This window comes from Schistocerca serialis, unplaced genomic scaffold, assembly GCF_023864345.2.
Source record: "Schistocerca serialis cubense isolate TAMUIC-IGC-003099 unplaced genomic scaffold, iqSchSeri2.2 HiC_scaffold_900, whole genome shotgun sequence".
Lineage (NCBI taxonomy): Eukaryota > Metazoa > Arthropoda > Insecta > Orthoptera > Acrididae > Schistocerca > Schistocerca serialis.
In genome coordinates, this window is record NW_026048519.1 from 58,496 (window position 1) to 83,247 (window position 24,752).

The 24,752-nt window shown below is 50.9% G+C and overlaps 5 pseudogenes; all 5 read left to right on the plus strand.

Annotated features, from left to right (window-relative positions):
- Positions 1 to 379: 379 nt before the first annotated feature.
- LOC126452583 (5S ribosomal RNA) lies at positions 380 to 497 on the plus strand (annotated as a pseudogene).
- A 5,861-nt stretch (positions 498 to 6,358) lies between these two features.
- LOC126452584 (5S ribosomal RNA) lies at positions 6,359 to 6,476 on the plus strand (annotated as a pseudogene).
- A 5,861-nt stretch (positions 6,477 to 12,337) lies between these two features.
- Positions 12,338 to 12,455, plus strand: LOC126452586 (5S ribosomal RNA; annotated as a pseudogene).
- Positions 12,456 to 18,316: 5,861 nt separating this feature from the next.
- LOC126452587 (5S ribosomal RNA) lies at positions 18,317 to 18,434 on the plus strand (annotated as a pseudogene).
- Positions 18,435 to 24,295: 5,861 nt separating this feature from the next.
- On the plus strand, positions 24,296 to 24,413 carry LOC126452588 (5S ribosomal RNA; annotated as a pseudogene).
- The last annotated feature ends 339 nt before the right edge of the window (positions 24,414 to 24,752 follow it).

Here is a 24,752-nt window from a genome sequence, read left to right on the forward strand (position 1 = left end):
CAGGTGCGAATGCACTGCACGGATCACGCAAATATGTGGATGCGAAGCGCGCCGCGCGGCGTGTGTCAGGTGAGGAAGCTGCCGGGGGCGCCCTCCAGCAGGACACTGCTACACCCCGCACAGCCCCCCGCCGGATAACGGGAACAAGATGCGTCGCCCGCGAGTGTCGGACGCCGCACGCACCAAGCGAAACGAATGACAGGCGGCGCACCGAGCAGCCGCGTGTCTCGACGCCGGACGCGCACTCCGCGCCGCCTTCGAGGCTCCAGTTGTTGCGGAAGGACGTGCTCTGCGTCAAATGTGTCACCGAAAACCGCGATTGTGTGTGTTGGGAGAAGAGGCAGAGGCGCCTTCTGTCGTGCGGCTACAGTATAAGGGCGCCAACGGCCATACCATGTTGAATACACCGGTTCTCGTCCGATCACCGAAGTTAAGCAACATCGGGCCCGGTTAGTACTTGGATGGGTTACCGCCTGGGAACACCGGGGTCCCTGCCCCGGCCGTCACAGGTAGCGCGGGTGAGAAACGCCAGCAGAGCTCCGACTCGGAGGGCGAAGGTACAATGGAGACCGACGCAGCCCTGACCCCCACCCCCTCGCCCGCCGCGCGGCGGCCGAGGATCGCGGAGGTCGGCGCCCCCGCCCAGCCGACAGCTGCGCCTGCCAACAGCCTTGCCGCCCAGGCCGGGCCCACCGCCGACGCCGCCACGCCGTACAGCGAAATGCGTGAGCTTGCCATCAAAAAGCAAGTCACGAAACTGGCCCGCATTCTGAAGGAATCAGAAGGCGAGCCCAAAGAAAACAACGTGGACGTCCCGGCCGCGGGGAAAGCCAAAAAGCGACGGAGCAAGCGGCGAAGTCGCAGCCGTGAAAAAGACGAAAAGATGGACGTATCGGAAGCGGAGGAGTCAGATACGGCAGCCGCAACCAAAAAGGCTACAACCCCTAAGGCAGAGGACGTAGTCCTGCGGCCGGAACGGCCACAGCACTCCACAGACCCGCCTCCACAAAGCGATTAAATGCAACAGGGCCCGGGCTCAGTATACAGTGTAATTACGTGTAACGTGAACCGAATGACCGTCGCACTAAAATTAGACGCACTAATTGACTTCCTGCAGCACAAAGCCGCAAACGTGGCTATGTTACAGGAGGTAGTCACGACGGCTATAGAACAGGTACCGGGATACGAAGTCATCTGCAACATCGACGTAGAAACTCGCTGCGGAATTGCCACACTAATCAGGCACGGCCTCGAATTCGGCGATGTGAAAATGATGCCCGACGGACGCGGAATAGCGGTGTAGGTGGTAGACACTGATTTTGTAAACATTTACGCACCGTCGGGAACGGAAAACAAGCGTGCCAGGAGCAAATTTTACAACGAGGACATCTGCGAGCTACTAGTTCACAGCAACAACGTCGTGCTGGCAGGTGACTTCAACTGCGTAATTTCACCCGAAGACCAGATCCCGGTACCCAACTTGTGCGCCGAACTGCAGGATTTAGATAGGCGTCTAAAATTAGCAGACACCTGGCGTCTACTACACCAAAACCACACAGTGTTCATGTACCTGTATAACCGCGGCATAAGCAGAATCGATAGAGTGTACGTAAACAGAGAGATGGCCACCTCTGTGACACAAGTAGAAGTCTGCCCTGTGATCTTCTCAGATCACTGTGCCTATCAGTGCAAACTCCGTCTACCGAGAAGCAAGCTTCGAACAGGAAGAGGAACGTGGAAGCTAAATACAAGCCACCTCACGGACGGGAAGCTGAAGCAGGAAATTGCCGACACGATCCAGGCATGCAGAGAGCGGCGAGGCGAGTACAATACCACTATTGAGTGGTGGGTAGAACACGCCAAACCGCAAGTAAGACGGGAACCGATCAGGCACAGCGCTGAGAAGGCTTTCTGGAAAAGGAACACGGCAGACTTCTACACTAGATTGCCTACGAGACGCAATGGACGCCCCTGCGGATGACGAACTGTTTCTGCCGCGGATAAGAAGACTGAAGGCACGTATACTGAGCCTGAAAAGAGACAAAATGAGAGGAGTCGTCGCATGTAGCCAGACAAACGGCGAAATCGAAGAAGAACCTGCCACGCTGCACCACCTGCACAGGGAAAGACAGAGGGCTAATAGCAAACAAATAAGGCAACTCGTCGACAAGGACGGGAACAGGTTAACGCCAAAGAAAGACATCTTGAGCCACGTCGAAGACCATTTCAACGACCTGTTCCGAGGAGAAGAAAATGACGACGGAGAAATGGCGAGGATCCTGCAAGAAACCCGTCGGATCCTCACCAACGCAGACCGGGCACTACTGAACGAAAACGTCACAGATGATGTGAAAGCCGCCATCAAAGACAGCAGAAACGGAAGAGCACCAGGCGCAGACGGAATCCCAACAGAATTCTACACTGCGCTCTGGGGCACAGTCGGCGGAATACTCACCGAAATAGTAAATGAAGTTCTGAACGGGACAGAATTGCCTTCAAAATTCCTGCAAGGGACGGTGATTCTGCTCCCCAAAACGAAGGCAGCCAACTAAATAGAAGACTTTCGGCCAATAATCGTTCTAAATTCAGACTACATAATAGCAGCAAAGTGCCTGGCTGCAAACATCAAAGTCGCTCTAAAGAAAGCCATTAGCCCATCGCAAACCTGTCCAATGCTTGGCAGGAACATTTTCGACGCCGTCCGCACATACAGGGACATCATAGCCCACGCAGCAACAACGAGGAGACCCGCAGCCGTAATCTCTGTCGATTTCCACAAGGCTTTCGACAGGATCAGTCACCGGTACCTGCTGAAAACCATCGCACGCCTCGGATTCGGACCAAAATTCAGTAGAACAATCAGGAACGTCATCACAAATGCCACCTCAAAAGTAACAATAAACGGATGGACTTCCAAGTCAATAAGACTGGGAAGATCCGTCAGGCAAGGATGTCCATTATCGATGGATCTTTTCACAACAGCTCTTGATCCCCTACTTCGAAAACTAACAGCTGAAGACGGAGGATACACAATGGGTGCAACAAACATCGCATGTATGGCCTATGCCGACGACATGGGCATCTTCATTCAAAACGAGGACGAACTAGAAATAATCCAGCCTATCATGGATTCCTTTGAAAGAGCTTCAGGTGCCAAAACGAATCCGAGGAAGACAGTGCTACTACCAATAGGCAACGGCAGACTGCGACCAGCGAGACAGTGGTACCTAGTGACAAACAACCATACAGCACTCGAAGTGGAACTACAGCAGTGCCCTCTGAAAATGGCAGCACAAAACTGGCGCAGCGTCTTGAACACGACGAGAGGGCTCGTGAGAACACACGCGAACCGGAGCCTGACGCTGAGCCAAAGAGTCCAGTTGGTAAACGAAACGATCCTGTCGAAAGCGTGGTACATGGCCCAAATACTATCTGCTCCGACAGAAATTGCGCGAGCGATAGGAGGCGCGGTGTACTACCTGCTGTGGAGGCGGGAAATCTTCAAGGTCTCCCAGACGACGTGCTTCCTGTCGAGGGACGAACGCGGACTCGGTCTGACGGACGTAAAGACGAAATGCGCGGCACTGCTTCTACACCGTGCGATGAAAATGGCGAACCAGAACAATAACAGTATAACGTCCAGCCTGATCAACGAATACAAACCTGAATCTGAAGAGGCTCCTGTAGACACTACGCACATACCATTCAAGTTGCGGCACATAAAACAGATGGCAATCGACAAGAGTTACATCACCACGGTCGTTGTCAACCCACAACAAAGAACGGCGAGAAACATCTAAAGCGCTCTGAGGGGGAAGGCAAGAAAGTCCAAAATAGAGACGAGACTTCCAGACCATGACTGGCCACAGGTCTGGAAGAATGTCTCGGAACGGACACTTCCTGAGCACGCCAGGGACACGTGGTACAAAATCATCCACCAAACAGTGCCGACAAACGAAAAACTGGCACGCATAAAAATGCGGGAATCCCCAATCTGCGAGCTCTGCAACCAGACCGACACCATCGAACATCGTTTTGGCTGCAGAGAGAGCGGGGAAATATGGGCGGCAGCGAGAAGAATGATCGCCCACATCAACAGAACCGACGAGAGGGCGATACATGTCTCAGCTGTCACTGTTCCGGACGCGAAGCCTTTCCCCAACGCAAAACGCCTGGCCACAATGTGGATCATCGCCATGACGGCACACGCCATCGTCACCAAACGGCAGACCGACAAGGCGCAGTTCCTCACGGACCTGTGGGAGGAACACAGGAGGGCCAAACAGCGATCCAAGTACCGAGAGACCTTCCAGAACTTCCTGCAGGTCCCGCTGGACGCCGCCTTCCGAGACGCCTTCAACACGACGTGACCGACGCCCTCCCACAACACCCAAACCCCAGTCGCTGAGGACGTCGCCCACCGAACCCTCCAATGACCCGACGGCAAGAGTGGTGCAGTGCGGAAAGCGTTGGCGAAAATGTGCGCAAAGTAAAAATGTGTATGTGTAGCAGTGTCACAGTGAAAGTTACGTGTGCCATTCGTAGTCAAAAGTGTCCGATAGTCAAATACAGCAGGCAAAAGGAAATAATCAGCCATAAATTTAATGTAAAACATGTAAAGAAGTGTTCCAAGAAAACAACAAAATATCAAACAGTGTAAATCATGTCATTAATGTGGCCTCTCACTCAGATTCTCTCTTTCTCTCGCTCTCTCCACTCAAGGTACGTTTTTCCTTTCTCTTATCTTTTTTTTGTGTTTTGATTTCTTGTTTTGTTGTGTTTTATTAATGTGCTGGATGTATGTATGTATATATACATATACAGATATAAGTATATAAATTTCGGCCCATCATGTGCTTAAACGTAGCATCCCTCTTTGCCACTAACAAAATATTAACATTAGACATTCTTTGCACCAAATCCCGTGTAAACTGTTGCGTCCACCCTTAGCCAATACATTAACAATCTCCTGCTTTCACGAATTTACCCACATAGATGCTCTGGTGTATATTCCATATTCGCTTTAGCAAACTTGCCAAAATAGGCCCACTTAAATACCATAGATGAATACAACTTTCCTTTTTTTGTACTCTAAATTTAAGAAAAAATCAAAGTAACGTAATTTTGTAATTAAAAAAAGACATAAACAACAGACAGTGAAAATTTAGCTGAAGGACACTCAGTGGAAAGTTTTGTAACTCAACCAAAAGACTACTCAAAGAACAATCAAAACAGAAAACGACAAAATGAAAATAACCGATCAATAATCAAGCTCAGCACTTCATGTAAAGATCTGTAATTGTTAAAAATTGTAAATAAAAGTTTATAAACGTTACAAAAAAAAAGGTGCTGTTGGCTCCCCTTCATTTTCTCCTTTTTACGCCGCTATCCCTGCCGGCCCTCTTTTTATACTACCTTCCTTTTGTGACAAACGTGCTTCCTTAAGCATTTTAAAAGTGCTAGCAATGCCTTGAAAATAACGAAACACTACGAATCGACAGATATGATCTGAAATAAGTCAGGGCCACCTACTGTTTCGTAGCAGTGCAAAACTCCACAAAAAAAAGAAAATAAACGACTGTAATAAACATAAGATACGATATTAATGGCCTCAGTTCGAAGAAGAATGTGCCAAGGAAGATTTCTTAAAAGTGCCTGAAGATAACAAAACAGTATGAACCGACAGAAATGTTCTGAAATACGTCAGGGCTTATTGTTTTGTAGCAGTGTACGACTGCAAACTTGTAAACAAAAATGTATCTTTCGTCGCTAGAAGAGATGGATGCTTTGGCGACCCTCCTGTGCCTTGTGTCCCTGTTTTCGCACCTTTGCACAGGTCTACTGGCCGCAAACGACCTCTCGGACACGCCCGTTAGGCCCACGCCCGTCTCGCAGATGTTTCTCTTGCTTGTGCTGTCATATGGGCCACGACCCGAGCGGCAGCGAGCGGCAGTCGGGACAAGTCGGGACGGAAGGGGACAGGTGCGAATGCACTGCACGGATCACGCAAATATGTGGATGCGAAGCGCGCCGCGCGGCGTGTGTCAGGTGAGGAAGCTGCCGGGGGCGCCCTCCAGCAGGACACTGCTACACCCCGCACAGCCCAACGCCGGATAACGGGAACAAGATGCGTCGCCCGCGAGTGTCGGACGCCGCACGCACCAAGCGAAACGAATGACAGGCGGCGCACCGAGCAGCCGCGTGTCTCGACGCCGGACGCGCACTCCGCGCCGCCTTCGAGGCTCCAGTTGTTGCGGAAGGACGTGCTCTGCGTCAAATGTGTCACCGAAAACCGCGATTGTGTGTGTTGGGAGAAGAGGCAGAGGCGCCTTCTGTCGTGCGGCTACAGTATAAGGGCGCCAACGGCCATACCATGTTGAATACACCGGTTCTCGTCCGATCACCGAAGTTAAGCAACATCGGGCCCGGTTAGTACTTGGATGGGTTACCGCCTGGGAACACCGGGGTCCCTGCCCCGGCCGTCACAGGTAGCGCGGGTGAGAAACGACAGCAGAGCTCCGACTCGGAGGGCGAAGGTACAATGGAGACCGACGCAGCCCTGACCCCCACCCCCTCGCCCGCCGCGCGGCGGCCGAGGATCGCGGAGGTCGGCGCCCCCGCCCAGCCGACAGCTGCGCCTGCCAACAGCCTTGCCGCCCAGGCCGGGCCCACCGCCGACGCCGCCACGCCGTACAGCGAAATGCGTGAGCTTGCCATCAAAAAGCAAGTCACGAAACTGGCCCGCATTCTGAAGGAATCAGAAGGCGAGCCCAAAGAAAACAACGTGGACGTCCCGGCCGCGGGGAAAGCCAAAAAGCGACGGAGCAAGCGGCGAAGTCGCAGCCGTGAAAAAGACGAAAAGATGGACGTATCGGAAGCGGAGGAGTCAGATACGGCAGCCGCAACCAAAAAGGCTACAACCCCTAAGGCAGAGGACGTAGTCCTGCGGCCGGAACGGCCACAGCACTCCACAGACCCGCCTCCACAAAGCGATTAAATGCAACAGGGCCCGGGCTCAGTATACAGTGTAATTACGTGTGACGTGAACCGAATGACCGTCGCACTAAAATTAGACGCACTAATTGACTTCCTGCAGCACAAAGCCGCAAACGTGGCTATGTTACAGGAGGTAGTCACGACGGCTATAGAACAGGTACCGGGATACGAAGTCATCTGCAACATCGACGTAGAAACTCGCTGCGGAATTGCCACACTAATCAGGCACGGCCTCGAATTCGGCGATGTGAAAATGATGCCCGACGGACGCGGAATAGCGGTGTAGGTGGTAGACACTGATTTTGTAAACATTTACGCACCGTCGGGAACGGAAAACAAGCGTGCCAGGAGCAAATTTTACAACGAGGACATCTGCGAGCTACTAGTTCACAGCAACAACGTCGTGCTGGCAGGTGACTTCAACTGCGTAATTTCACCCGAAGACCAGATCCCGGTACCCAACTTGTGCGCCGAACTGCAGGATTTAGATAGGCGTCTAAAATTAGCAGACACCTGGCGTCTACTACACCAAAACCACACAGTGTTCATGTACCTGTATAACCGCGGCATAAGCAGAATCGATAGAGTGTACGTAAACAGAGAGATGGCCACCTCTGTGACACAAGTAGAAGTCTGCCCTGTGATCTTCTCAGATCACTGTGCCTATCAGTGCAAACTCCGTCTACCGAGAAGCAAGCTTCGAACAGGAAGAGGAACGTGGAAGCTAAATACAAGCCACCTCACGGACGGGAAGCTGAAGCAGGAAATTGCCGACACGATCCAGGCATGCAGAGAGCGGCGAGGCGAGTACAATACCACTATTGAGTGGTGGGTAGAACACGCCAAACCGCAAGTAAGACGGGAACCGATCAGGCACAGCGCTGAGAAGGCTTTCTGGAAAAGGAACACGGCAGACTTCTACACTAGATTGCCTACGAGACGCAATGGACGCCCCTGCGGATGACGAACTGTTTCTGCCGCGGATAAGAAGACTGAAGGCACGTATACTGAGCCTGAAAAGAGACAAAATGAGAGGAGTCGTCGCATGTAGCCAGACAAACGGCGAAATCGAAGAAGAACCTGCCACGCTGCACCACCTGCACAGGGAAAGACAGAGGGCTAATAGCAAACAAATAAGGCAACTCGTCGACAAGGACGGGAACAGGTTAACGCCAAAGAAAGACATCTTGAGCCACGTCGAAGACCATTTCAACGACCTGTTCCGAGGAGAAGAAAATGACGACGGAGAAATGGCGAGGATCCTGCAAGAAACCCGTCGGATCCTCACCAACGCAGACCGGGCACTACTGAACGAAAACGTCACAGATGATGTGAAAGCCGCCATCAAAGACAGCAGAAACGGAAGAGCACCAGGCGCAGACGGAATCCCAACAGAATTCTACACTGCGCTCTGGGGCACAGTCGGCGGAATACTCACCGAAATAGTAAATGAAGTTCTGAACAGGACAGAATTGCCTTCAAAATTCCTGCAAGGGACGGTGATTCTGCTCCCCAAAACGAAGGCAGCCAACTAAATAGAAGACTTTCGGCCAATAATCGTTCTAAATTCAGACTACATAATAGCAGCAAAGTGCCTGGCTGCAAACATCAAAGTCGCTCTAAAGAAAGCCATTAGCCCATCGCAAACCTGTCCAATGCTTGGCAGGAACATTTTCGACGCCGTCCGCACATACAGGGACATCATAGCCCACGCAGCAACAACGAGGAGACCCGCAGCCGTAATCTCTGTCGATTTCCACAAGGCTTTCGACAGGATCAGTCACCGGTACCTGCTGAAAACCATCGCACGCCTCGGATTCGGACCAAAATTCAGTAGAACAATCAGGAACGTCATCACAAATGCCACCTCAAAAGTAACAATAAACGGATGGACTTCCAAGTCAATAAGACTGGGAAGATCCGTCAGGCAAGGATGTCCATTATCGATGGATCTTTTCACAACAGCTCTTGATCCCCTACTTCGAAAACTAACAGCTGAAGACGGAGGATACACAATGGGTGCAACAAACATCGCATGTATGGCCTATGCCGACGACATGGGCATCTTCATTCAAAACGAGGACGAACTAGAAATAATCCAGCCTATCATGGATTCCTTTGAAAGAGCTTCAGGTGCCAAAACGAATCCGAGGAAGACAGTGCTACTACCAATAGGCAACGGCAGACTGCGACCAGCGAGACAGTGGTACCTAGTGACAAACAACCATACAGCACTCGAAGTGGAACTACAGCAGTGCCCTCTGAAAATGGCAGCACAAAACTGGCGCAGCGTCTTGAACACGACGAGAGGGCTCGTGAGAACACACGCGAACCGGAGCCTGACGCTGAGCCAAAGAGTCCAGTTGGTAAACGAAACGATCCTGTCGAAAGCGTGGTACATGGCCCAAATACTATCTGCTCCGACAGAAATTGCGCGAGCGATAGGAGGCGCGGTGTACTACCTGCTGTGGAGGCGGGAAATCTTCAAGGTCTCCCAGACGACGTGCTTCCTGTCGAGGGACGAACGCGGACTCGGTCTGACGGACGTAAAGACGAAATGCGCGGCACTGCTTCTACACCGTGCGATGAAAATGGCGAACCAGAACAATAACAGTATAACGTCCAGCCTGATCAACGAATACAAACCTGAATCTGAAGAGGCTCCTGTAGACACTACGCACATACCATTCAAGTTGCGGCACATAAAACAGATGGCAATCGACAAGAGTTACATCACCACGGTCGTTGTCAACCCACAACAAAGAACGGCGAGAAACATCTAAAGCGCTCTGAGGGGGAAGGCAAGAAAGTCCAAAATAGAGACGAGACTTCCAGACCATGACTGGCCACAGGTCTGGAAGAATGTCTCGGAACGGACACTTCCTGAGCACGCCAGGGACACGTGGTACAAAATCATCCACCAAACAGTGCCGACAAACGAAAAACTGGCACGCATAAAAATGCGGGAATCCCCAATCTGCGAGCTCTGCAACCAGACCGACACCATCGAACATCGTTTTGGCTGCAGAGAGAGCGGGGAAATATGGGCGGCAGCGAGAAGAATGATCGCCCACATCAACAGAACCGACGAGAGGGCGATACATGTCTCAGCTGTCACTGTTCCGGACGCGAAGCCTTTCCCCAACGCAAAACGCCTGGCCACAATGTGGATCATCGCCATGACGGCACACGCCATCGTCACCAAACGGCAGACCGACAAGGCGCAGTTCCTCACGGACCTGTGGGAGGAACACAGGAGGGCCAAACAGCGATCCAAGTACCGAGAGACCTTCCAGAACTTCCTGCAGGTCCCGCTGGACGCCGCCTTCCGAGACGCCTTCAACACGACGTGACCGACGCCCTCCCACAACACCCAAACCCCAGTCGCTGAGGACGTCGCCCACCGAACCCTCCAATGACCCGACGGCAAGAGTGGTGCAGTGCGGAAAGCGTTGGCGAAAATGTGCGCAAAGTAAAAATGTGTATGTGTAGCAGTGTCACAGTGAAAGTTACGTGTGCCATTCGTAGTCAAAAGTGTCCGATAGTCAAATACAGCAGGCAAAAGGAAATAATCAGCCATAAATTTAATGTAAAACATGTAAAGAAGTGTTCCAAGAAAACGACAAAATATCAAACAGTGTAAATCATGTCATTAATGTGGCCTCTCACTCAGATTCTCTCTTTCTCTCGCTCTCTCCACTCAAGGTACGTTTTTCCTTTCTCTTATCTTTTTTTTATGTTTTGATTTCTTGTTTTGTTGTGTTTTATTAATGTGCTGGATGTATGTATGTATATATACATATACAGATATAAGTATATAAATTTCGGCCCATCATGTGCTTAAACGTAGCATCCCTCTTTGCCACTAACAAAATATTAACATTAGACATTCTTTGCACCAAATCCCGTGTAAACTGTTGCGTCCACCCTTAGCCAATACATTAACAATCTCCTGCTTTCACGAATTTACCCACATAGATGCTCTGGTGTATATTCCATATTCGCTTTAGCAAACTTGCCAAAATAGGCCCACTTAAATACCATAGATGAATACAACTTTCCTTTTTTTGTACTCTAAATTTAAGAAAAAATCAAAGTAACGTAATTTTGTAATTAAAAAAAGACATAAACAACAGACAGTGAAAATTTAGCTGAAGGACACTCAGTGGAAAGTTTTGTAACTCAACCAAAAGACTACTCAAAGAACAATCAAAACAGAAAACGACAAAATGAAAATAACCGATCAATAATCAAGCTCAGCACTTCATGTAAAGATCTGTAATTGTTAAAAATTGTAAATAAAAGTTTATAAACGTTACAAAAAAAAAGGTGCTGTTGGCTCCCCTTCATTTTCTCCTTTTTACGCCGCTATCCCTGCCGGCCCTCTTTTTATACTACCTTCCTTTTGTGACAAACGTGCTTCCTTAAGCATTTTAAAAGTGCTAGCAATGCCTTGAAAATAACGAAACACTACGAATCGACAGATATGATCTGAAATAAGTCAGGGCCACCTACTGTTTCGTAGCAGTGCAAAACTCCACAAAAAAAAGAAAATAAACGACTGTAATAAACATAAGATACGATATTAATGGCCTCAGTTCGAAGAAGAATGTGCCAAGGAAGATTTCTTAAAAGTGCCTGAAGATAACAAAACAGTATGAACCGACAGAAATGTTCTGAAATACGTCAGGGCTTATTGTTTTGTAGCAGTGTACGACTGCAAACTTGTAAACAAAAATGTATCTTTCGTCGCTAGAAGAGATGGATGCTTTGGCGACCCTCCTGTGCCTTGTGTCCCTGTTTTCGCACCTTTGCACAGGTCTACTGGCCGCAAACGACCTCTCGGACACGCCCGTTAGGCCCACGCCCGTCTCGCAGATGTTTCTCTTGCTTGTGCTGTCATATGGGCCACGACCCGAGCGGCAGCGAGCGGCAGTCGGGACAAGTCGGGACGGAAGGGGACAGGTGCGAATGCACTGCACGGATCACGCAAATATGTGGATGCGAAGCGCGCCGCGCGGCGTGTGTCAGGTGAGGAAGCTGCCGGGGGCGCCCTCCAGCAGGACACTGCTACACCCCGCACAGCCCCCCGCCGGATAACGGGAACAAGATGCGTCGCCCGCGAGTGTCGGACGCCGCACGCACCAAGCGAAACGAATGACAGGCGGCGCACCGAGCAGCCGCGTGTCTCGACGCCGGACGCGCACTCCGCGCCGCCTTCGAGGCTCCAGTTGTTGCGGAAGGACGTGCTCTGCGTCAAATGTGTCACCGAAAACCGCGATTGTGTGTGTTGGGAGAAGAGGCAGAGGCGCCTTCTGTCGTGCGGCTACAGTATAAGGGCGCCAACGGCCATACCATGTTGAATACACCGGTTCTCGTCCGATCACCGAAGTTAAGCAACATCGGGCCCGGTTAGTACTTGGATGGGTTACCGCCTGGGAACACCGGGGTCCCTGCCCCGGCCGTCACAGGTAGCGCGGGTGAGAAACGCCAGCAGAGCTCCGACTCGGAGGGCGAAGGTACAATGGAGACCGACGCAGCCCTGACCCCCACCCCCTCGCCCGCCGCGCGGCGGCCGAGGATCGCGGAGGTCGGCGCCCCCGCCCAGCCGACAGCTGCGCCTGCCAACAGCCTTGCCGCCCAGGCCGGGCCCACCGCCGACGCCGCCACGCCGTACAGCGAAATGCGTGAGCTTGCCATCAAAAAGCAAGTCACGAAACTGGCCCGCATTCTGAAGGAATCAGAAGGCGAGCCCAAAGAAAACAACGTGGACGTCCCGGCCGCGGGGAAAGCCAAAAAGCGACGGAGCAAGCGGCGAAGTCGCAGCCGTGAAAAAGACGAAAAGATGGACGTATCGGAAGCGGAGGAGTCAGATACGGCAGCCGCAACCAAAAAGGCTACAACCCCTAAGGCAGAGGACGTAGTCCTGCGGCCGGAACGGCCACAGCACTCCACAGACCCGCCTCCACAAAGCGATTAAATGCAACAGGGCCCGGGCTCAGTATACAGTGTAATTACGTGTAACGTGAACCGAATGACCGTCGCACTAAAATTAGACGCACTAATTGACTTCCTGCAGCACAAAGCCGCAAACGTGGCTATGTTACAGGAGGTAGTCACGACGGCTATAGAACAGGTACCGGGATACGAAGTCATCTGCAACATCGACGTAGAAACTCGCTGCGGAATTGCCACACTAATCAGGCACGGCCTCGAATTCGGCGATGTGAAAATGATGCCCGACGGACGCGGAATAGCGGTGTAGGTGGTAGACACTGATTTTGTAAACATTTACGCACCGTCGGGAACGGAAAACAAGCGTGCCAGGAGCAAATTTTACAACGAGGACATCTGCGAGCTACTAGTTCACAGCAACAACGTCGTGCTGGCAGGTGACTTCAACTGCGTAATTTCACCCGAAGACCAGATCCCGGTACCCAACTTGTGCGCCGAACTGCAGGATTTAGATAGGCGTCTAAAATTAGCAGACACCTGGCGTCTACTACACCAAAACCACACAGTGTTCATGTACCTGTATAACCGCGGCATAAGCAGAATCGATAGAGTGTACGTAAACAGAGAGATGGCCACCTCTGTGACACAAGTAGAAGTCTGCCCTGTGATCTTCTCAGATCACTGTGCCTATCAGTGCAAACTCCGTCTACCGAGAAGCAAGCTTCGAACAGGAAGAGGAACGTGGAAGCTAAATACAAGCCACCTCACGGACGGGAAGCTGAAGCAGGAAATTGCCGACACGATCCAGGCATGCAGAGAGCGGCGAGGCGAGTACAATACCACTATTGAGTGGTGGGTAGAACACGCCAAACCGCAAGTAAGACGGGAACCGATCAGGCACAGCGCTGAGAAGGCTTTCTGGAAAAGGAACACGGCAGACTTCTACACTAGATTGCCTACGAGACGCAATGGACGCCCCTGCGGATGACGAACTGTTTCTGCCGCGGATAAGAAGACTGAAGGCACGTATACTGAGCCTGAAAAGAGACAAAATGAGAGGAGTCGTCGCATGTAGCCAGACAAACGGCGAAATCGAAGAAGAACCTGCCACGCTGCACCACCTGCACAGGGAAAGACAGAGGGCTAATAGCAAACAAATAAGGCAACTCGTCGACAAGGACGGGAACAGGTTAACGCCAAAGAAAGACATCTTGAGCCACGTCGAAGACCATTTCAACGACCTGTTCCGAGGAGAAGAAAATGACGACGGAGAAATGGCGAGGATCCTGCAAGAAACCCGTCGGATCCTCACCAACGCAGACCGGGCACTACTGAACGAAAACGTCACAGATGATGTGAAAGCCGCCATCAAAGACAGCAGAAACGGAAGAGCACCAGGCGCAGACGGAATCCCAACAGAATTCTACACTGCGCTCTGGGGCACAGTCGGCGGAATACTCACCGAAATAGTAAATGAAGTTCTGAACGGGACAGAATTGCCTTCAAAATTCCTGCAAGGGACGGTGATTCTGCTCCCCAAAACGAAGGCAGCCAACTAAATAGAAGACTTTCGGCCAATAATCGTTCTAAATTCAGACTACATAATAGCAGCAAAGTGCCTGGCTGCAAACATCAAAGTCGCTCTAAAGAAAGCCATTAGCCCATCGCAAACCTGTCCAATGCTTGGCAGGAACATTTTCGACGCCGTCCGCACATACAGGGACATCATAGCCCACGCAGCAACAACGAGGAGACCCGCAGCCGTAATCTCTGTCGATTTCCACAAGGCTTTCGACAGGATCAGTCACCGGTACCTGCTGAAAACCATCGCACGCCTCGGATTCGGACCAAAATTCAGTAGAACAATCAGGAACGTCATCACAAATGCCACCTCAAAAGTAACAATAAACGGATGGACTTCCAAGTCAATAAGACTGGGAAGATCCGTCAGGCAAGGATGTCCATTATCGATGGATCTTTTCACAACAGCTCTTGATCCCCTACTTCGAAAACTAACAGCTGAAGACGGAGGATACACAATGGGTGCAACAAACATCGCATGTATGGCCTATGCCGACGACATGGGCATCTTCATTCAAAACGAGGACGAACTAGAAATAATCCAGCCTATCATGGATTCCTTTGAAAGAGCTTCAGGTGCCAAAACGAATCCGAGGAAGACAGTGCTACTACCAATAGGCAACGGCAGACTGCGACCAGCGAGACAGTGGTACCTAGTGACAAACAACCATACAGCACTCGAAGTGGAACTACAGCAGTGCCCTCTGAAAATGGCAGCACAAAACTGGCGCAGCGTCTTGAACACGACGAGAGGGCTCGTGAGAACACACGCGAACCGGAGCCTGACGCTGAGCCAAAGAGTCCAGTTGGTAAACGAAACGATCCTGTCGAAAGCGTGGTACATGGCCCAAATACTATCTGCTCCGACAGAAATTGCGCGAGCGATAGGAGGCGCGGTGTACTACCTGCTGTGGAGGCGGGAAATCTTCAAGGTCTCCCAGACGACGTGCTTCCTGTCGAGGGACGAACGCGGACTCGGTCTGACGGACGTAAAGACGAAATGCGCGGCACTGCTTCTACACCGTGCGATGAAAATGGCGAACCAGAACAATAACAGTATAACGTCCAGCCTGATCAACGAATACAAACCTGAATCTGAAGAGGCTCCTGTAGACACTACGCACATACCATTCAAGTTGCGGCACATAAAACAGATGGCAATCGACAAGAGTTACATCACCACGGTCGTTGTCAACCCACAACAAAGAACGGCGAGAAACATCTAAAGCGCTCTGAGGGGGAAGGCAAGAAAGTCCAAAATAGAGACGAGACTTCCAGACCATGACTGGCCACAGGTCTGGAAGAATGTCTCGGAACGGACACTTCCTGAGCACGCCAGGGACACGTGGTACAAAATCATCCACCAAACAGTGCCGACAAACGAAAAACTGGCACGCATAAAAATGCGGGAATCCCCAATCTGCGAGCTCTGCAACCAGACCGACACCATCGAACATCGTTTTGGCTGCAGAGAGAGCGGGGAAATATGGGCGGCAGCGAGAAGAATGATCGCCCACATCAACAGAACCGACGAGAGGGCGATACATGTCTCAGCTGTCACTGTTCCGGACGCGAAGCCTTTCCCCAACGCAAAACGCCTGGCCACAATGTGGATCATCGCCATGACGGCACACGCCATCGTCACCAAACGGCAGACCGACAAGGCGCAGTTCCTCACGGACCTGTGGGAGGAACACAGGAGGGCCAAACAGCGATCCAAGTACCGAGAGACCTTCCAGAACTTCCTGCAGGTCCCGCTGGACGCCGCCTTCCGAGACGCCTTCAACACGACGTGACCGACGCCCTCCCACAACACCCAAACCCCAGTCGCTGAGGACGTCGCCCACCGAACCCTCCAATGACCCGACGGCAAGAGTGGTGCAGTGCGGAAAGCGTTGGCGAAAATGTGCGCAAAGTAAAAATGTGTATGTGTAGCAGTGTCACAGTGAAAGTTACGTGTGCCATTCGTAGTCAAAAGTGTCCGATAGTCAAATACAGCAGGCAAAAGGAAATAATCAGCCATAAATTTAATGTAAAACATGTAAAGAAGTGTTCCAAGAAAACAACAAAATATCAAACAGTGTAAATCATGTCATTAATGTGGCCTCTCACTCAGATTCTCTCTTTCTCTCGCTCTCTCCACTCAAGGTACGTTTTTCCTTTCTCTTATCTTTTTTTTGTGTTTTGATTTCTTGTTTTGTTGTGTTTTATTAATGTGCTGGATGTATGTATGTATATATACATATACAGATATAAGTATATAAATTTCGGCCCATCATGTGCTTAAACGTAGCATCCCTCTTTGCCACTAACAAAATATTAACATTAGACATTCTTTGCACCAAATCCCGTGTAAACTGTTGCGTCCACCCTTAGCCAATACATTAACAATCTCCTGCTTTCACGAATTTACCCACATAGATGCTCTGGTGTATATTCCATATTCGCTTTAGCAAACTTGCCAAAATAGGCCCACTTAAATACCATAGATGAATACAACTTTCCTTTTTTTGTACTCTAAATTTAAGAAAAAATCAAAGTAACGTAATTTTGTAATTAAAAAAAGACATAAACAACAGACAGTGAAAATTTAGCTGAAGGACACTCAGTGGAAAGTTTTGTAACTCAACCAAAAGACTACTCAAAGAACAATCAAAACAGAAAACGACCAAATGAAAATAACCGATCAATAATCAAGCTCAGCACTTCATGTAAAGATCTGTAATTGTTAAAAATTGTAAATAAAAGTTTATAAACGTTACAAAAAAAAAGGTGCTGTTGGCTCCCCTTCATTTTCTCCTTTTTACGCCGCTATCCCTGCCGGCCCTCTTTTTATACTACCTTCCTTTTGTGACAAACGTGCTTCCTTAAGCATTTTAAAAGTGCTAGCAATGCCTTGAAAATAACGAAACACTACGAATCGACAGATATGATCTGAAATAAGTCAGGGCCACCTACTGTTTCGTAGCAGTGCAAAACTCCACAAAAAAAAGAAAATAAACGACTGTAATAAACATAAGATACGATATTAATGGCCTCAGTTCGAAGAAGAATGTGCCAAGGAAGATTTCTTAAAAGTGCCTGAAGATAACAAAACAGTATGAACCGACAGAAATGTTCTGAAATACGTCAGGGCTTATTGTTTTGTAGCAGTGTACGACTGCAAACTTGTAAACAAAAATGTATCTTTCGTCGCTAGAAGAGATGGATGCTTTGGCGACCCTCCTGTGCCTTGTGTCCCTGTTTTCGCACCTTTGCACAGGTCTACTGGCCGCAAACGACCTCTCGGACACGCCCGTTAGGCCCACGCCCGTCTCGCGGATGTTTCTCTTGCTTGTGCTGTCATATGGGCCACGACCCGAGCGGCAGCGAGCGGCAGTCGGGACAAGTCGGGACGGAAGGGGACAGGTGCGAATGCACTGCACGGATCACGCAAATATGTGGATGCGAAGCGCGCCGCGCGGCGTGTGTCAGGTGAGGAAGCTGCCGGGGGCGCCCTCCAGCAGGACACTGCTACACCCCGCACAGCCCCCCGCCGGATAACGGGAACAAGATGCGTCGCCCGCGAGTGTCGGACGCCGCACGCACCAAGCGAAACGAATGACAGGCGGCGCACCGAGCAGCCGCGTGTCTCGACGCCGGACGCGCACTCCGCGCCGCCTTCGAGGCTCCAGTTGTTGCGGAAGGACGTGCTCTGCGTCAAATGTGTCACCGAAAACCGCGATTGTGTGTGTTGGGAGAAGAGGCAGAGGCGCCTTCTGTCGTGCGGCTACAGTATAAGGGCGCCAACGGCCATACCATGTTGAATACACCGGTTCTCGTCCGATCACCGAAGTTAAGCAACATCGGGCCCGGTTAGTACTTGGATGGGTTACCGCCTGGGAACACCGGGGTCCCTGCCCCGGCCGTCACAGGTAGCGCGGGTGAGAAACGCCAGCAGAGCTCCGACTCGGAGGGCGAAGGTACAATGGAGACCGACGCAGCCCTGACCCCCACCCCCTCGCCCGCCGCGCGGCGGCCGAGGATCGCGGAGGTCGGCGCCCCCGCCCAGCCGACAGCTGCGCCTGCCAACAGCCTTGCCGCCCAGGCCGGGCCCACCGCCGACGCCGCCACGCCGTACAGCGAAATGCGTGAGCTTGCCATCAAAAAGCAAGTCACGAAACTGGCCCGCATTCTGAAGGAATCAGAAGGCGAGCCCAAAGAAAACAACGTGGACGTCCCGGCCGCGGGGAAAGCCAAAAAGCGACGGAGCAAGCGGCGAAGTCGCAGCCGTGAAAAAGACGAAAAGATGGACGTATCGGAAGCGGAGGAGTCAGATACGGCAGCCGCAACCAAAAAGGCTACAACCCCTAAGGCAGAGGACGTAGTCCTGCGGCCGGAACGGCCACAGCACTCCACAGACCCGCCTCCACAAAGCGATTAAATGCAACAGGGCCCGGGCTCAGTATACAGTGTAATTACGTGTAACGTGAACCGAATGACCGTCGCACTAAAATTAGACGCACTAATTGACTTCCTGCAGCACAAAGCCGCAAACGTGGCTATGTTACAGGAGGTAGTCACGACGGCTATAGAACAGGTACCGGGATACGAAGTCATCTGCAACATCGACGTAGAAACTCGCTGCGGAATTGCCACACTAATCAGGCACGGCCTCGAATTCGGCGATGTGAAAATGATGCCCGACGGACGCGGAATAGCGGTGTAGGTGGTAGACACTGATTTTGTAAACATTTACGCACCGTCGGGAACGGAAAACAAGCGTGCCAGGAGCAAATTTTACAACGAGGACATCTGCGAGCTACTAGTTCACAGCAACAACGTCGTGCTGGCAGGTGACTTCAACTGCGTAATTTCACCCGAAGACCAGATCCCGGTACCCAACTTGTGCGCCGAACTGCAGGATTTAGATAGGCGTCTAAAATTAGCAGACACCTGGCGTCTACTACACCAAAACCACACAGTGTTCATGTACCTGTATAACCGCGGCATAAGCAGAATCGATAGAGTGTACGTAAACAGAGAGATGGCCACCTCTGTGACACAAGTAGAAGTCTGCCCTGTGATCTTCTCAGATCACTGTGCCTATCAGTGCAAACTCCGTCTACCGAGAAGCAAGCTTCGAACAGGAAGAGGAACGTGGAAGCTAAATACAAGCCACCTCACGGACGGGAAGCTGAAGCAGGAAATTGCCGACACGATCCAGGCATGCAGAGAGCGGCGAGGCGAGTACAATACCACTATTGAGTGGTGGGTAGAACACGCCAAACCGCAAGTAAGACGGGAACCGATCAGGCACAGCGCTGAGAAGGCTTTCTGGAAAAGGAACACGGCAGACTTCTACACTAGATTGCCTACGAGACGCAATGGACGCCCCTGCGGATGACGAACTGTTTCTGCCGCGGATAAGAAGACTGAAGGCACGTATACTGAGCCTGAAAAGAGACAAAATGAGAGGAGTCGTCGCATGTAGCCAGACAAACGGCGAAATCGAAGAAGAACCTGCCACGCTGCACCACCTGCACAGGGAAAGACAGAGGGCTAATAGCAAACAAATAAGGCAACTCGTCGACAAGGACGGGAACAGGTTAACGCCAAAGAAAGACATCTTGAGCCACGTCGAAGACCATTTCAACGACCTGTTCCGAGGAGAAGAAAATGACGACGGAGAAATGGCGAGGATCCTGCAAGAAACCCGTCGGATCCTCACCAACGCAGACCGGGCACTACTGAACGAAAACGTCACAGATGATGTGAAAGCCGCCATCAAAGACAGCAGAAACGGAAGAGCACCAGGCGCAGACGGAATCCCAACAGAATTCTACACTGCGCTCTGGGGCACAGTCGGCGGAATACTCACCGAAATAGTAAATGAAGTTCTGAACGGGACAGAATTGCCTTCAAAATTCCTGCAAGGGACGGTGATTCTGCTCCCCAAAACGAAGGCAGCCAACTAAATAGAAGACTTTCGGCCAATAATCGTTCTAAATTCAGACTACATAATAGCAGCAAAGTGCCTGGCTGCAAACATCAAAGTCGCTCTAAAGAAAGCCATTAGCCCATCGCAAACCTGTCCAATGCTTGGCAGGAACATTTTCGACGCCGTCCGCACATACAGGGACATCATAGCCCACGCAGCAACAACGAGGAGACCCGCAGCCGTAATCTCTGTCGATTTCCACAAGGCTTTCGACAGGATCAGTCACCGGTACCTGCTGAAAACCATCGCACGCCTCGGATTCGGACCAAAATTCAGTAGAACAATCAGGAACGTCATCACAAATGCCACCTCAAAAGTAACAATAAACGGATGGACTTCCAAGTCAATAAGACTGGGAAGATCCGTCAGGCAAGGATGTCCATTATCGATGGATCTTTTCACAACAGCTCTTGATCCCCTACTTCGAAAACTAACAGCTGAAGACGGAGGATACACAATGGGTGCAACAAACATCGCATGTATGGCCTATGCCGACGACATGGGCATCTTCATTCAAAACGAGGACGAACTAGAAATAATCCAGCCTATCATGGATTCCTTTGAAAGAGCTTCAGGTGCCAAAACGAATCCGAGGAAGACAGTGCTACTACCAATAGGCAACGGCAGACTGCGACCAGCGAGACAGTGGTACCTAGTGACAAACAACCATACAGCACTCGAAGTGGAACTACAGCAGTGCCCTCTGAAAATGGCAGCACAAAACTGGCGCAGCGTCTTGAACACGACGAGAGGGCTCGTGAGAACACACGCGAACCGGAGCCTGACGCTGAGCCAAAGAGTCCAGTTGGTAAACGAAACGATCCTGTCGAAAGCGTGGTACATGGCCCAAATACTATCTGCTCCGACAGAAATTGCGCGAGCGATAGGAGGCGCGGTGTACTACCTGCTGTGGAGGCGGGAAATCTTCAAGGTCTCCCAGACGACGTGCTTCCTGTCGAGGGACGAACGCGGACTCGGTCTGACGGACGTAAAGACGAAATGCGCGGCACTGCTTCTACACCGTGCGATGAAAATGGCGAACCAGAACAATAACAGTATAACGTCCAGCCTGATCAACGAATACAAACCTGAATCTGAAGAGGCTCCTGTAGACACTACGCACATACCATTCAAGTTGCGGCACATAAAACAGATGGCAATCGACAAGAGTTACATCACCACGGTCGTTGTCAACCCACAACAAAGAACGGCGAGAAACATCTAAAGCGCTCTGAGGGGGAAGGCAAGAAAGTCCAAAATAGAGACGAGACTTCCAGACCATGACTGGCCACAGGTCTGGAAGAATGTCTCGGAACGGACACTTCCTGAGCACGCCAGGGACACGTGGTACAAAATCATCCACCAAACAGTGCCGACAAACGAAAAACTGGCACGCATAAAAATGCGGGAATCCCCAATCTGCGAGCTCTGCAACCAGACCGACACCATCGAACATCGTTTTGGCTGCAGAGAGAGCGGGGAAATATGGGCGGCAGCGAGAAGAATGATCGCCCACATCAACAGAACCGACGAGAGGGCGATACATGTCTCAGCTGTCACTGTTCCGGACGCGAAGCCTTTCCCCAACGCAAAACGCCTGGCCACAATGTGGATCATCGCCATGACGGCACACGCCATCGTCACCAAACGGCAGACCGACAAGGCGCAGTTCCTCACGGACCTGTGGGAGGAACACAGGAGGGCCAAACAGCGATCCAAGTACCGAGAGACCTTCCAGAACTTCCTGCAGGTCCCGCTGGACGCCGCCTTCCGAGACGCCTTCAACACGACGTGACCGACGCCCTCCCACAACACCCAAACCCCAGTCGCTGAGGACGTCGCCCACCGAACCCTCCAATGACCCGACGGCAAGAGTGGTGCAGTGCGGAAAGCGTTGGCGAAAATGTGCACAAAGTAAAAATGTGTATGTGTAGCAGTGTCACAGTGAAAGTTACGTGTGCCATTCGTAGTCAAAAGTGTCCGATAGTCAAATACAGCAGGCAAAAGGAAATAATCAGCCATAAATTTAATGTAAAACATGTAAAGAAGTGTTCCAAGAAAACAACAAAATATCAAACAGTGTAAATCATGTCATTAATGTGGCCTCTCACTCAGATTCTCTCTTTCTCTCGCTCTCTCCACTCAAGGTACGTTTTTCCTTTCTCTTATCTTTTTTTTGTGTTTTGATTTCTTGTTTTGTTGTGTTTTATTAATGTGCTGGATGTATGTATGTATATATACATATACAGATATAAGTATATAAATTTCGGCCCATCATGTGCTTAAACGTAGCATCCCTCTTTGCCACTAACAAAATATTAACATTAGACATTCTTTGCACCAAATCCCGTGTAAACTGTTGCGTCCACCCTTAGCCAATACATTAACAATCTCCTGCTTTCACGAATTTACCCACATAGATGCTCTGGTGTATATTCCATATTCGCTTTAGCAAACTTGCCAAAATAGGCCCACTTAAATACCATAGATGAATACAACTTTCCTTTTTTTGTACTCTAAATTTAAGAAAAAATCAAAGTAACGTAGTTTTGTAATTAAAAAAAGACATAAACAACAGACAGTGAAAATTTAGCTGAAGGACACTCAGTGGAAAGTTTTGTAACTCAACCAAAAGACTACTCAAAGAACAATCAAAACAGAAAACGACAAAATGAAAATAACCGATCAATAATCAAGCTCAGCACTTCATGTAAAGATCTGTAATTGTTAAAAATTGTAAATAAAAGTTTATAAACGTTACAAAAAAAAAGGTGCTGTTGGCTCCCCTTCATTTTCTCCTTTTTACGCCGCTATCCCTGCCGGCCCTCTTTTTATACTACCTTCCTTTTGTGACAAACGTGCTTCCTTAAGCATTTTAAAAGTGCTAGCAATGCCTTGAAAATAACGAAACACTACGAATCGACAGATATGATCTGAAATAAGTCAGGGCCACCTACTGTTTCGTAGCAGTGCAAAACTCCACAAAAAAAAGAAAATAAACGACTGTAATAAACATAAGATACGATATTAATGGCCTCAGTTCGAAGAAGAATGTGCCAAGGAAGATTTCTTAAAAGTGCCTGAAGATAACAAAACAGTATGAACCGACAGAAATGTTCTGAAATACGTCAGGGCTTATTGTTTTGTAGCAGTGTACGACTGCAAACTTGTAAACAAAAATGTATCTTTCGTCGCTAGAAGAGATGGATGCTTTGGCGACCCTCCTGTGCCTTGTGTCCCTGTTTTCGCACCTTTGCACAGGTCTACTGGCCGCAAACGACCTCTCGGACACGCCCGTTAGGCCCACGCCCGTCTCGCAGATGTTTCTCTTGCTTGTGCTGTCATATGGGCCACGACCCGAGCGGCAGCGAGCGGCAGTCGGGACAAGTCGGGACGGAAGGGGACAGGTGCGAATGCACTGCACGGATCACGCAAATATGTGGATGCGAAGCGCGCCGCGCGGCGTGTGTCAGGTGAGGAAGCTGCCGGGGGCGCCCTCCAGCAGGACACTGCTACACCCCGCACAGCCCCCCGCCGGATAACGGGAACAAGATGCGTCGCCCGCGAGTGTCGGACGCCGCACGCACCAAGCGAAACGAATGACAGGCGGCGCACCGAGCAGCCGCGTGTCTCGACGCCGGACGCGCACTCCGCGCCGCCTTCGAGGCTCCAGTTGTTGCGGAAGGACGTGCTCTGCGTCAAATGTGTCACCGAAAACCGCGATTGTGTGTGTTGGGAGAAGAGGCAGAGGCGCCTTCTGTCGTGCGGCTACAGTATAAGGGCGCCAACGGCCATACCATGTTGAATACACCGGTTCTCGTCCGATCACCGAAGTTAAGCAACATCGGGCCCGGTTAGTACTTGGATGGGTTACCGCCTGGGAACACCGGGGTCCCTGCCCCGGCCGTCACAGGTAGCGCGGGTGAGAAACGCCAGCAGAGCTCCGACTCGGAGGGCGAAGGTACAATGGAGACCGACGCAGCCCTGACCCCCACCCCCTCGCCCGCCGCGCGGCGGCCGAGGATCGCGGAGGTCGGCGCCCCCGCCCAGCCGACAGCTGCGCCTGCCAACAGCCTTGCCGCCCAGGCCGGGCCCACCGCCGACGCCGCCACGCCGTACAGCGAAATGCGTGAGCTTGCCATCAAAAAGCAAGTCACGAAACTGGCCCGCATTCTGAAGGAATCAGAAGGCGAGCCCAAAGAAAACAACGTGGACGTCCCGGCCGCGGGGAAAGCCAAAA